Here is a 13426-nt window from a genome sequence, read left to right as displayed (position 1 = left end):
ACTCTTTCCATCTCTAACTTCTATTGTCAGCCACGGTTGCCTCTTACTCCCCATAGGATCTTTCTTCCTCTTTGGAGTGAAATGACCCTGCATTTTCTGGATTATGCCCAGAAATTCCTGCTATTGCTGTTGCACCGTCATTCCTTTCGTCTCAGGCTTATTAACATATTTGTCTTGTCGGATAAATCACGTTTGATAAGACCTGTCGGATTCACAAAACAAAGTGTTTCATGGTATCTCGATAAATTTGGCAATAATAAAGGAATACCAATATAAATCACAAACCTGCAAAATGATGAGACGTTTCGTTGATGAAAAGCAGACGCAAATGCAGGATCATTTGATGATTACATACATAATGTATTCTTGTAACGTCTGGTATTAGGTTATACCCCAACACAATTTCAAGGATAGGTCAGAACTGTTGCACAAATGAAACGAGGTGATTTATAGTTTATACATGATGGTAGAGGGTTGAACCAGGCTCTTCTGTCCACCGTCCATGCCGACCAATGATCACCCGCACACTAATTTTATTTTATCCCACGTTGGCCTCCTACACAGAAAGGAAAATTTAGAGAAGTCAATTAACCCACAAATCCGCGCGTCGTTTGGAATCTGAGGGTAAAGCGGATCACCCGGAGGAAACACATGCGGTTAAGGAGAATGTTGTAACTCCACACCGACAGCACCTGTAGTCAGGATTGATCCTGGATCTCTGGCGCCGTAAAGCAGCAGCTCTACCGCTGCACCACTGTGTCGCCTAATATACTCAAACAATATTATTTTAACTCTTTATTTGATTATCTAATTTTATAATTAATACTTTGTAAATGTTATCATTAATATTGGTCCGCAGAAGGTTACAGCAAATTATAGAACTGAGCAGGACAACAGCAGATCGGCGACTGCATGTGTGCGCAAAAAACGCCGTGTTCTGCTACTGTTCTATGAGGAAGGAACGCGAAATTACGTGAAAGTTTCAATCGAAGAAAAGGAAGGACATTGGTTAATTAATTAGACGAGACGTTAGGGGCGCTCTTAATATTACATGGGCTATAGATTGTATTGGACTTGGGCAGATACATGAAGGTAAGTGATCTTTCAAAAGCTGCTCTGCCATGCGGTTGCACTGTCAGACAGTTTCCCAATATAAAAACAAGATCCGGGATTGTAAACGTGACTTTGAGGCGTTAACTGGACTGAGATTGACGTTACCATGTCCGATTACGGATCGGACTGACGAGATCTGTTTCCCCTTAGTAATTGGAGGAACGTGTGTGTCAATGAAATTAGTGACATTGACTGGGCGACAATGCATGCAGATCAATGGCAGGATACATCCAGAAGAGATGCAGGCGAGCTCAGGGCATATGTAATATTTGGGAGTAGAATACATTTGGACAGGTCGCTGCCGCTGCCGGAGCTCCCGATGTCGGCCCCCACCCAGGGGGCTGCGGGCTTCCGACGGCCAAGCGGCCCGCGCCGGAGCCTCCGGAGACGAGTCGCAGCCGCTCCCGCAGCATCCGAAGGCAGCCAGCGCCGCAGGTGGTGAGTCCGGGCCGCGGGCTCTGCGAACCAGAGCCCAATATAACGAGGGAGTTCAGTTTGCGACATACCATGCTTCAGACAATGCTGTCATAATTGACGTACCAAGAGGGCATCTAGTTGGATGCACGTCACCAATGAGTAATTTATTTATTACTTAATTATGACCGTTCAGTGTGTTCGTGCTAATTCTCCTCATTCAGGCTTATTGACTATGATACACAAATGTTCCCCGTGGATGGAACATGGATGTGTAGCGTGAGAGAAGGGTAGTAGGTAGTCTTCGCCGCGATCCGCAGCGTGGGTTATCATAACCTAGGGTTGTGTCACAAGCTTCCCAATGAGGGTGTAGGTAGTAAGCTCCACAATGGAAAACAAAGTGGGTAAATTTCATAATTTAGTTTTGGAGACAAATTAACAACCAGGCAGAGGTAGAGTTGCTGCCTTACAGCGCTTGCAGCGGCGGGGTCCCGGGTTCAATGCCGACCACGGGTGCTGTCTATACGGCGTTTGTACGTTTTCCCCGTGACCTGCCTGGGCTTTCTCCGAGATCCTCGGTAGGCATGGGGCTAGAACAACTTTACATCTCAATGCTCTGCAAACTCTTGAGATAAGGGGCGGCGTTGTTCCGAAACGAATCCGTGGTAAAGCTCCACAGTATGCTTTCTAAGCTGCATCTATTGACGATGGTGAGAATCTTTGGAAACAGGCGGAATAGAGGGCGCTGGTGGAATACAGCTTTTCTGCCTGCGATATGTGGAGTTCTTGACCGATTGGTGTTGTGTCCACTGTTACGGTCTGATTAAACCTTTTAACTATTCCGGCAGCCTGAGGTCTGTAGACACAATGCAACTATTACGGGATGACCATCGGGGTACAGAATTCCTTGTTTATTTGACCCACGAAATAAATAGTCTGAACTTAATCGATTTGGAGTCCCATACCTGGAATACACTCATTAACACTTCACAATAGTAGAGGCTTTGTTATCCCTTGTCGGGTAAGCCTCCATCCATTTACTAAAAACATCTACGATAACTAATACATATTTATAACACTGACATCTCACCAGCTCACTGTAATCCATCTGGAGGGTCTCAAAGGAACCCGCGGGCAAGTGTGTTTTACCCATCTCAGAAGGTTCACCCTTTCCAGGATTATGTTGCTGACAAATCCATATGGGGGAGGTCAGGGAGGTAGGAAGAGAACAATTTGGAGGAATATGGCCCAAAACGCAATTAATTCGAGCAGCTTAGATAGGGAACTTGGTCGGCATGAACAGTTTAGGCCGACGACCCGGATTCTATGTGTCCGTAAGTTTATAACTTAATGACTATCGTTCCAGAATTCAATAATAAGTCCTGCAGATTGCAGCTTTTTAAAGGGAAGCGTTGCTCGTGTGTTGGGATTTATTGTAACATTACGATTTATCACAGGCAGAAGCTCAGTGTAGAAGTGGAATTATGAATTAAATTGTGCGGCAACCAGTCTCATTCCTGTGGAATGTGCGCCAACGCCATACAAATCATTGTTTTCTTTCTCGAATATAAGATCGCAAACTTCTGACAGAATGAAGGACACTAGCGTGGCATTGTATCAGCGTATTGTTGCTTCACGCAGCCGATTGCATTTGTCTACTGGATATCTGGAGGGGAATGGATAAACGATTCAGTTCTCAACATTTTTGGTTGTGTGCGAGATGCGCTATGAATAACATATAAATATTTGCTTTAGCTTCGTTCAGTCGGATAAACAGTGTGGAAAATCGCTCTTGGGGCCACCGAGTCTCCACGACCAATCGACACCCGTACACTAGTTTTATCGTACACAATAGGGACTATTTATGGAAGCCAATTAACCTACACACATGCCGGTCTTTGAGATAAGGGGGCGTGGTCGGGCCGGGGTTGAAGACCAGAGCACCCGAAGCAAACCCACGATGGAGAATGTGCAAACTCCACACAGACGCCAGGACGAATCCAAGGACCCTGTCGCTGTGAGGCAGCAAATCTACCGGGTTCCACTGTGCTACCTTTACTAACTATGGAACATAATATAATAGCCATAACAGTGAAAATGTGTCGTTCGGATGAAGGTACTGATGTGCAAACAAATTCAACTGTCGGAATCCATTCAAAGTGGAGTCTGAATTGAAAAGGAAATCTTAGCAAACAATCACAGCGGCACAGTGGCGCAACGGTAGAGTTGCTGTTTTACAGCGCCAGAGTTCCGGGTTCGATCCTGGCTCCGGGTGTTGTCTATCTGGTGTTTGTGCGTTCTCTGCGCGTGCGCATGGTTTTTTTTTCTGGGTGCTCTGTTTCTTGTCAATATAGCGATCCTATTTATTCCAATCGTTTATTCTAATCTATCCCTTCATTAAGCTGCTGATTGACAGCTATCTGCCACCCCGGGTTTATGTAATATTCAGGAAAATCACAATGTCGTGAACGTAGTTTTTGAAAAATCAACAAAGCTGCCATCAGATTATTTTCTGTTATTTACACAGCAGCCCGTTTAAGGTAAGCACATACGTCACTCCATTTTTTAGCTCCCTTCTGAATTTCCTCTGCGTCAGTCCATAGATGCAGGTGTTCGTGCAAGTACCGAGATACTGTAACATAAACCCGCCTTGCTGCAAGACATATATCGGACTATTCAAATATTTGTCTGTGAAGGTAACATTTACCGTTTGCCAAGTCATCGAGTGTATTACATAGGGCAGCCACAGTAATATGAAATTGGTTGAAAGGGCGAATAACAAAATCATTGATTTCCTCCGGTTCTGCACTTCCGAATCTTTTTGATTTTCACTCTGGCTTCGGAGGCCCATGCGAACTCTATTTGCCGCAATTATATGCCGGATAGTTAAACCATTACATAGAAGAATGATGCAAAATGGCAATATAGGCGTCAGGAGACTGTCAAACAACTCGTATCCTTTCCAGAGGGGCGAAGTGAAGTACTCAAATGTTTTGACGCAAAACCACGGTACAGAATCAATGATTATAAACGGCTCCGCTTCAAAGTACTTCGGAATGCACCTGACACAGCTCACTACCGCTATTGTTGCCATCACTCTTGTCGCTACCCTCTCGGTACAATACCTTTCTCTCAGCTTTTGACAGCAAATCGCGATGTAGCGATCGAAGGTGAAAGCAACGGTTAGCCAAACGGAGCAGTCCATGCTTGCAACCTTAAAAACAGTCGTTAGAGAACATATCGGAGTTATGAGCAAGAAGCGGGCATAGAAATAAATGCCATTAAGTTGCTCCACAATAACAGCGAGGACAACTACCACGACATCGGCCCCAGCCATTCCCACCAGGTAGCGAGTGATGCATTTAGAGAGTCCGCATCTTCCACGGGACAGGATCGCAGTCGCCGTCACGTTAACTGTGGGGCGACAGGAAAACGGAATTAATGTCAACAGGGTTTACGATATTCGGCTCCACTTGCCTTTCTGTGAGCGAAATCGATAGGCTGAAAATTATATATTAGTTTTGCGTCACATGCACATGGGTGCAGTGAACGGAATCGCCGCTTTCCGCCCAGGTCGGCTGCATTCACTAAATCCAGAAATCTGACCAATATTTATCAATTTCCAGCCGGGGTACAAATGGTGAGCATCACTTAGTTTCCGCTGGGACAAAAGCTGCGATCTAAGTTGGGAACGGCTGGAAATATTCAGCAGCTCAGGCAGCCTGAGGAGTAAAAGGAACACGCTTAGCGTCACTATGTTGCATGTTTCAGGTCGACAGCCGTCATCCAAACTGACAACTGGAGAAAACAGGTGGGCGTGGGATGCAGATTAGATGCGGAGATGCAGAGAACCAGGGGGTCCAGCGTTACCTTTGAAAGTAATGCGGTAATCACCTGGATAGACTCGGAGAGACAATTTGGTCTTGCCACAATCCAACGTTCACACGAATCATGAAAGGACAGTAAGAAGAATGGAAAGGGGTTAAACAAATGTATCGAAAGCAGGGGACTACCCGAACCATGGTTTTGTGCAGGAAACAGAAATAATTGTGGCAATGTTATAGATGAATGAACTGCAATGGGACAGCGTATTCTCGAAACTGCGTCCTTGATCATTTAGAGACGAATATCCAAATTGATCCGCAATTGAAGTCGTCACTGTCTGCAGTCAAACTGTCTGTAGTGCGGTTCTTTCCGGATAAAAAAATCCTTTGTGGTCTGCAGAACAATTCACAACTCACCATCACTAACATGAATTAATAGATTGGATAATCCTGGAATTTGGCTGATGCGGGGAAATGTCGTAATTGTCTCATCTTTATCCGCATTCAGTTGGATTGGAAGCGGAATGCCAATCTAGCTGCGACTCTGCAACCTGGTGTCCAATCCTGCAGACCAATGTAAACGGGTGTGCATTTAGGAACGTCTTGGTGTGTTGTGGCAGACATAACCCGGGATCCGTAAAGACTATGAAAATGGTTTAAATTGTTGCAAAGACGGCAAAGAAAGTTATTCGGTGCTAGAAAAATACGGTAGTTCCTAAAACACAATCTCGAACATAACTCACGCAGGCTGATAAAACCTCGGAAATTCTCGGAAACAGTTTAGAACTCAGAAACAGTCATTATGTAATATTCATATGTACGATACGATTGACTGGTGAATCGGCCACCAGACAAATAAAGGTTTGGTGAGAATCACAAGTAATAGAAAAACTTGGCGATTCAAATAGTAACCAGATACAGCGGCTTACCAAGAATACCAATCACTGCTAGTAATGGATAGTAAATGCACGCTATATCGTAAATTCTCAGATATGGCATTTTGTGCGAGAGGCTGCGTGTTCAAAACGTTGCCGCTGCCCCGTTTAGCAAGTTCTTAAATAGGAGCGGGTAAATCCTTTGGGCCAATTAGCGGGACCGTCCTCATTCCATACATGCATCGGTTTACAGATAATTTCGATGAACCTGTGTTGATCGCGCCATAATTTTCATTCCTCGGGGGATAACAAAGATAGTTGTTTGCATGGGTTATCTGGACAGACTGTCGCACGATTTCGTCTGACGCAATGCTCGAGTTACTTGACAATTTCTTTTATTGGAAGTACCATTGTCGAAAACGTGGGAAATTACTTCTAAGTTGGAATGATTTTTACACTAGGCGGTATAAAGTGGGATCGTAAAAAAATATAGAATGTAGTGTGGAAAGTATAGTCGCAGCGCCAAACAGCACCGAAACAGATCAGTCGGCTTGCCTTCCATGCTGATCAAGGTCAAATCTAAGCCCCATGTGCCCGCGCCCGACCGTTGTCGCCCTCAATCATCCATGGCCAAGTACCTACCTATCTTAGTGTCTTTAAAATGTTGTTGTTGTTCTTGTCGCCACTAATTCAACGGGCAGCTGGTTCCATGTAGGATTTAATTTGGTATGGTGGAGAGGCACAGCGGCTCGGGCAGCCTCTATGGCGAAATAGGATGGGTGGCATTTCGGGCGGGACCATTCCACAGACTGAAAGTAGATGGGAAGGAACTCACAGACGAAGCCCTCACACGTCTCTCCTGCATCCCATAGATCCGCTCCTCCCCCTCCCCCTAGTCGTAACAGAGACGGAGACCCTTAGTCCCCATTTCACCCCGTCTGCCATCGCATACAACACATCATTCTCCTCCATTTTCTCGCCTCCAACGGGAACCCACCACTGACGATACCCTCCCATCTGCACCACTATCTGCTGTCCGCAAGACCTTTCTGTCCGCAACACCCTGATTGACTCATCCCATCCCACCCAAACCAACCCCTCCTTAGGACATTTCCCCAGCAAGCGCAGGAGATCCAACACCGCTCCTTATCCGTTCTCCCTCGACTCCATCCAGGGACCCCGACAGTCCTTTCAGGTGAAGCAGAGGCTGACTTGCACTTCCTCCAACCTCATCTACAGTTTCCGTTGTTCTCGGTGTGGAATTCAATATACAAAATGTTAAATGGTCAGCTCGACATAAATTACCACATCTACACCATCCCAAACCTATCAGGAGTAGAGGAATGCATTCAATTCGATTTGAGATACCGGCTATCAAGACAGATGTGTATAGCAATTCATTCTTCCCTCGCACAAATAAAGCATGGAGTAGTCTTCACCCTACTATAGTTACTCAACCAGACGCAACTAAATTTAAGGCAGCTCTTCTTCTCCAAGAAGCCCTTCTTGCTTAAGTCCATACTCCGTCACCTCCAGTTTCAATTCTTATCGAAACGTATACGATTATTAAGGGGTTGGACACGTTAGAGGCAGGAAACATGTTCCCAATGTTGGGGGAGTCCAGAACAAGGGGCCACAGTTTAAGAATAAAGGGTAGGCCATTTAGAACAGAGATGAGGAAAAACGTTTTCAGTCAGAGAGTTGTGAATCTGTGGAATTCTCTGCCTCAGAGGGCAGTGGAGGGCAATTCTCCGAATACATTCAAGAGAGAGCTAGATACAGCTCTTAAGGATAGCGGAGTCAGGGGGTATGGGGAGAAAGCAGGAACGGGGCACTGATTGAGAATGATCAGCCATGATCACATTGAATGGCGGTGCTGGCTCGAAGGGCCGAATGGCCTACTCCTGCACCTACTGTCTATTGTGTATTGTGTATTGTCTATTGTCTATTGTCTATTGACGTTGATGGTCTTTCTTTATCATTGCATCAGTGAGCTTGGTCCAGGAAAGATCTTCAGAAATATGCACACTCAGGAATTTGAAGCTTTTGACTCTCTCCACAATTGTCCCGAGGATACAGATAGGTTTGTGGGCCCTCGTCCTTCCTCTTCCAATGTCCACAATCAGTTCCCTGGTCTTACTGACGTTGAGAGCCATGTTGGTATGCTGGCACTCTTTCTTCAGTCGATCGATCTCATTTCTATACTCCGACTCATCGCTACGTGTTCGTCCAACAATTCGTCCAACAACGGTGATACCATCGGTGAATTTGGAGATGGAGTTGGCACTATGTCCGGCTACACAGTCGTGGGTATAGAGTGAGTAAAGCATGGGGCTGAGCACAGATCCTTGAGGTGCTCCTGCACTGATTGTTATTGAGGAAGTTCAAGTTCAAGTTCAAGTTCATAACATTTTATTTGTCACCGTGGGGCAATTTACAAAGGTACGTAGAGTAGTACAAAAACTATTGGGGGTGGGGGGGATTAGCAGGGTGAGCAGAGGGACAAGGGTGGTTGGGAGATGAGGCGCCTTGGGGCCAAAGGTTGCCCTTCTCCTCTGTGTCCCACAGCCTGGGCAGTGAAGCCCTGAGGGGAGCCACTCAAACGCAAAGAACAGGATGTGTGAAGGGTCCTGTAAAATCCTGCCAGCTGACCTCAGCATCTGCTGGGTGCATAGGGTGGAGAGGGCTCTGAAAGGGCGTCCAATAATTTTGGAACAGACTTTGGCTGTGCTCTGCAGGCGGTTTCTGTTCTAAGGCTGATGGAGTGGAACCAGCAGGTGAAGGAGAACGTGATGACGCTCTCAATGAAGGAGTAGTAAAACGTTATGAGGATGTCCTTGCTGACCCCAAAGGAGTTGAGCTTCCTCAGGAGATACTGCCGATCCTTGCATTTCCTGAAGATACCCTCTGTGTTGGAGGCAAATTACAGTAGGTTGTCGAAGGCTGTGCCCAAGTACTTGTATTCCTCAACAATCTCCACAGGCTTCCCGTGGATAGGAATGATGACTGTCGCAGCCAGTTCCCTCTGCTAGTTGGAGAAGGTCGCTACCATCTCATTGGTCTTGTTTACATTTAGATCAAGACAAGAGTTGTTGCACCACTCCACAAATTCATGAAGAGCTGAGCTGTGGTGCTGTGAGGGGCCTGAGAGCCGAGATAGGAGAACTGTGTCCTCAGCGTACTTGACCAAATGACAGTTTGGCTGGGTGGACCAGTGGTCAATAGAAATAGACAATAGGTGCAGGGGTACGCCATTCGGCCCTTAGAGCCAGCACCACCATGCAATGTGATCATGGCTGGTCATTCCCAATCAGTACCCCGTTTCTGCCTTCTCCCAGTACCCCCTGACTCCGCTATCCTTAAGAGCTCTATCTAGCTCTCTCTTGAAAGCATTCAGAGAATTGGCCTCCACTGCCTTCTGAGGCAGAAAATTCCACAGATTTATAACTCTCTGACTGAAAACGTTTTTCCTCATCTCCGTTCTAAATGGCCTACCCCTTATTCTTAAACTGTGGCCCTTGCTTCTGGACTTCCCCAACATTGGGAACATGTTTCCTGCCTCTAACGTATCCAACCCTTTAATAATCTTATATGTTTCAATAATATCCCCTTTTATCCTTCTAAATTCCAGTGTGTACAAGCCTAATCGTTCAGTCTTTTAACATACTACAGTCCCGCCATTCCGGGAATTAACCTAGTAAACCTATACTGCACGCCCTCAATAGCAAGAATATCCGTCCTCAAATTTGGAGACCAAAACTGCACACAGTACTCCAGGTGCGGTCTCACCAGGACCCTGTACAACTGCAGAAGGAACTCTTTGCACCTATACTCAACTCTTCTTGTTATGAAGGCCAACATTCCATTGGCTTTCTTCACTGCCTGCTGTACCTGCATGCTTCCTTTCAGTGACTGATGCACTAGGACACCCAGATATCGTTGTACGTCCCCTTTTCCTAACTTGACGCCATTTAGATAATAAGCTGCCTTCCGTCATCAGTCATCAGTGTACGAAATGGAGAGCAGCGGTGAGAGGACACAGCTCTGCGGGGAACCAGTTGATGTGTGTACGAGGTTGGAGAAGGTGTTATTGACCAGCACTCGCTGTGACCTATTGGTGAGAAAGTGCATTATCCACAGGATTAGTCGGTCATCGATGTGGAAATGGGTGGTGAGTTTGTCTGCAAGAATGCGTGGCTGCAGGTCGTTAAATGCAGAGGAGAAATCTTCAAACAGTAGTCTGGCTGTAGTGTTGGGGAGTTCCAGAAGTGTATGTATGGTATATATAATGTATGGTTTTGCGTCGTCAACCCCTCTACCCGCACAATATGCAAACTGGTGTGGGTCCATTTGTGAGTCTGCTGCGTATTGTGAGTATGGGAATAACTATGGAATGTTTCCACAGCTGGGGGACCATGCCGCTGGCCATGGACCTCTGCAGCAGGAGCGGGAACACGTCCCCTAGCTGCTCAGCACAGTACTTCAGGGTACGGCCACTGATGTTATCTGGCCCAGGTGCTGAGTTCGCTTTGGTGTCTTTGTGGGCTCTCGCCACGTCCTCTGTGTTAATGGCGAGGGCAGAGTCTTCAGGTTTGAATGCGGAAATGGTTGCATCTAGCTGGGTCCTGTTGTCTGTCTCGAATCTGATGTAGAAGGAATCTAGGTCATCAGGTAGTGATGATGGGCTGCTGCCTGAAACCTGAATACGCTTCCCGGTGGTAAAAGAAGTATTCACAGCTGCCATGTTCTTGAGAACCTGCGAAGCTGAGTGGAGGTTTCGTCGCATGAATGTTTGCTCCACTTTGTCATTGTATTTCAGTTTAACAGTCTTGATGGCACGCATAACCTCTCTATCAACCTCCTTTTTCTCAGTCTCAGAGCCGGCGAAGACTCTCTTTTTCTTATTGGGAAACCTGCAGTTCCAATGGGCCTTGTGAAGCGGATCTCTGGCTTTCGTGTACATAATTTTAATAAATTCATAGGTTAGTGGAGCAGAATTAGGCATTCTGCCCATCAGGTTTACTCTGCCTTCCAATCATGGCTGAGTTATCTGTCCCTCTGAACCCCTTTCTCCTGCGTTCTCCCCATAACCACTGACACCCGTACGAATCGAGAATCAGTCAATCTCCACCTTAGAAATCCATTGCCGGCCTTCACAGCTTTCCGTGGCAATTATTCCTCAGATTCTCCACCCTGTGACAAAATAAATCTCTCCTTATCTGTCTAAAGATAAGTCCTTTTATTCTGATGCGACACCGATTGGCGCCACCAACAGTGACTGCTGAACCAACAGTCTATCTGTCCTTTCTACTGTTTTTTATTATTTTAAATATGTGTTTTAGTGTTTCTTGGTTTGTTTTATGTGGGGTGTTGGTGCGGGGGGTGGGGGGGGGGGGGGATTAAGCGAAACCTTTTTTTATTCTTACCTCGACCAAGATGCGATTTTTCTCCGTTTCGTATCTCCGTACCCACTGCGGCCTAACATCGTGGAGTGGTGCGGCCTTTCCTGGAGACCGGCCCGGTGCTTCAACCCGCGGGCACGGCGTAGACTTTAACATCGAGGAGCTGGGATCCTTTGCCGATGATCGACTGTAAAGAGCTCCAACCGCGGCATTGTCGAATTTAGCACCGTGAAGCACACGGTCTCTGGTAAGAAGAGGCCGAATGGGGGGATCCATTTTTCCGGTCCACTACCCCTGCTGCATTGGAGTAATGGCACGACATATTGTACACAAAGAGCAATCAGACCACAAATCTTTGGACGGAAACGGCGTTAAAGAATCAGATCGATGTCGTTTAGTAGAAATGGGAAAGTTAAAAAACTCAAAAATAGCACAAAGACAAGTGGAATAGGTATTTTTCAATGCGAACAGACCCATTCTGAGGGTTTGCTAATGGGAGGGCATACGCTACACATTGGTGTGCAGAGAGGGGTGTTGAGAAACAAATGTTTTCAGGTCTCTGAAGGTGGCAGAAGTGGTAAATATGGTGGTCACGAATTAGTGAATCGTGCAGCAGCAAAACGTGCTGTTTGGTCCACCATGTCGATGCCCAATATCTACAATGATGCCAATTGTACTCATTGAGCTTGTACCCTTCTAGGCCGTATGTAATCAATTGCCTCGAGCTGATACGCTGTGACAAAATGTCTCCAAGTCCTGCAAATCTGATCAGTAAGGGGAGTGGCAACTGGAAATATTAGGTGAGTGTTGAATGACAGATGGAATCATATGGGGATTTAATGGTTGAAATCTATGGGTAGTAGGTGGGTGGAAATAGAGGGCGGAGAAACGGGTGATGAGATTCAGGAGGGGTTATGGAGGGGTTATGGAAAGCGGAAATGGAGATCGGAGGTGAATTGAAAGAAGAGATGGGAGCACGGGAGTTGATCGTGAATGTGAAAATGGACAACGCAACGCCTTTATCATTGGGTAGCAGAACGCAGAGGCGCAATATGTGGGTGAGGAAGGGTGAACGGATCAGGGACTCACAAAAAGAGTGGGCGCTGCATAAATCTGGAAGAAAAATAAAGGGATATGCGGTTATTGGTGGGAGATCTTCGCAGCTGGCACAACTGAGGAAGGGTGATTGGCTGAATAGGAAGGATAGGTTGCATGAAAGTTGAGGCAATGGGAAGTCAACATTTATTGTGCTTGAGGTAGCGTTGAGGGAGGAAGTCCAATAAACGAAGGAAATGTGAGAGATAGAGCACTTTGAATCACTATGAAACATAAGCCATTTTTCAGAAAAGTGAAAATATGTCAGAAAATATGTTAGAGGTCTCATATCATCAGATTTTCTTCAACGGCATCGAACGTGAGAGTGCCCCAAACCTGCACCTATGTATCATCGGATTTTCACAAACATTAAGCCCATCGTTTCTGTCTGATCTTGTCCCATTGAATTTATCTGGCCATGACTGGATACACTCCCGTCTCCTCTTGTTATATCCAATGCCGCTTCCATCCAGGCGGCTCACATACCCTCCAGTATTTTGGCAACTTCAATTTCCCGCTCCCCATCGTCTCATCTTCATTATAGACGTCTCATCTAGAAACAGCTTCCGCAATCAGGAATCTTTTGAAACCCTCTGCTTTTTTCTGCAACAAAGATCCAAACAGTTGACCTCTTCCAACATTCGTATCCATCGGGTTGAACTAGTCTTTACTTTAAACAACTGTCTTTTGATTCCTTTCGTAT

This window comes from Rhinoraja longicauda, chromosome 35 (assembly GCF_053455715.1).
Source record: "Rhinoraja longicauda isolate Sanriku21f chromosome 35, sRhiLon1.1, whole genome shotgun sequence".
NCBI classification, from domain to species: domain Eukaryota; kingdom Metazoa; phylum Chordata; class Chondrichthyes; order Rajiformes; family Arhynchobatidae; genus Rhinoraja; species Rhinoraja longicauda.
This window is presented reverse-complemented; position numbering follows the sequence as displayed.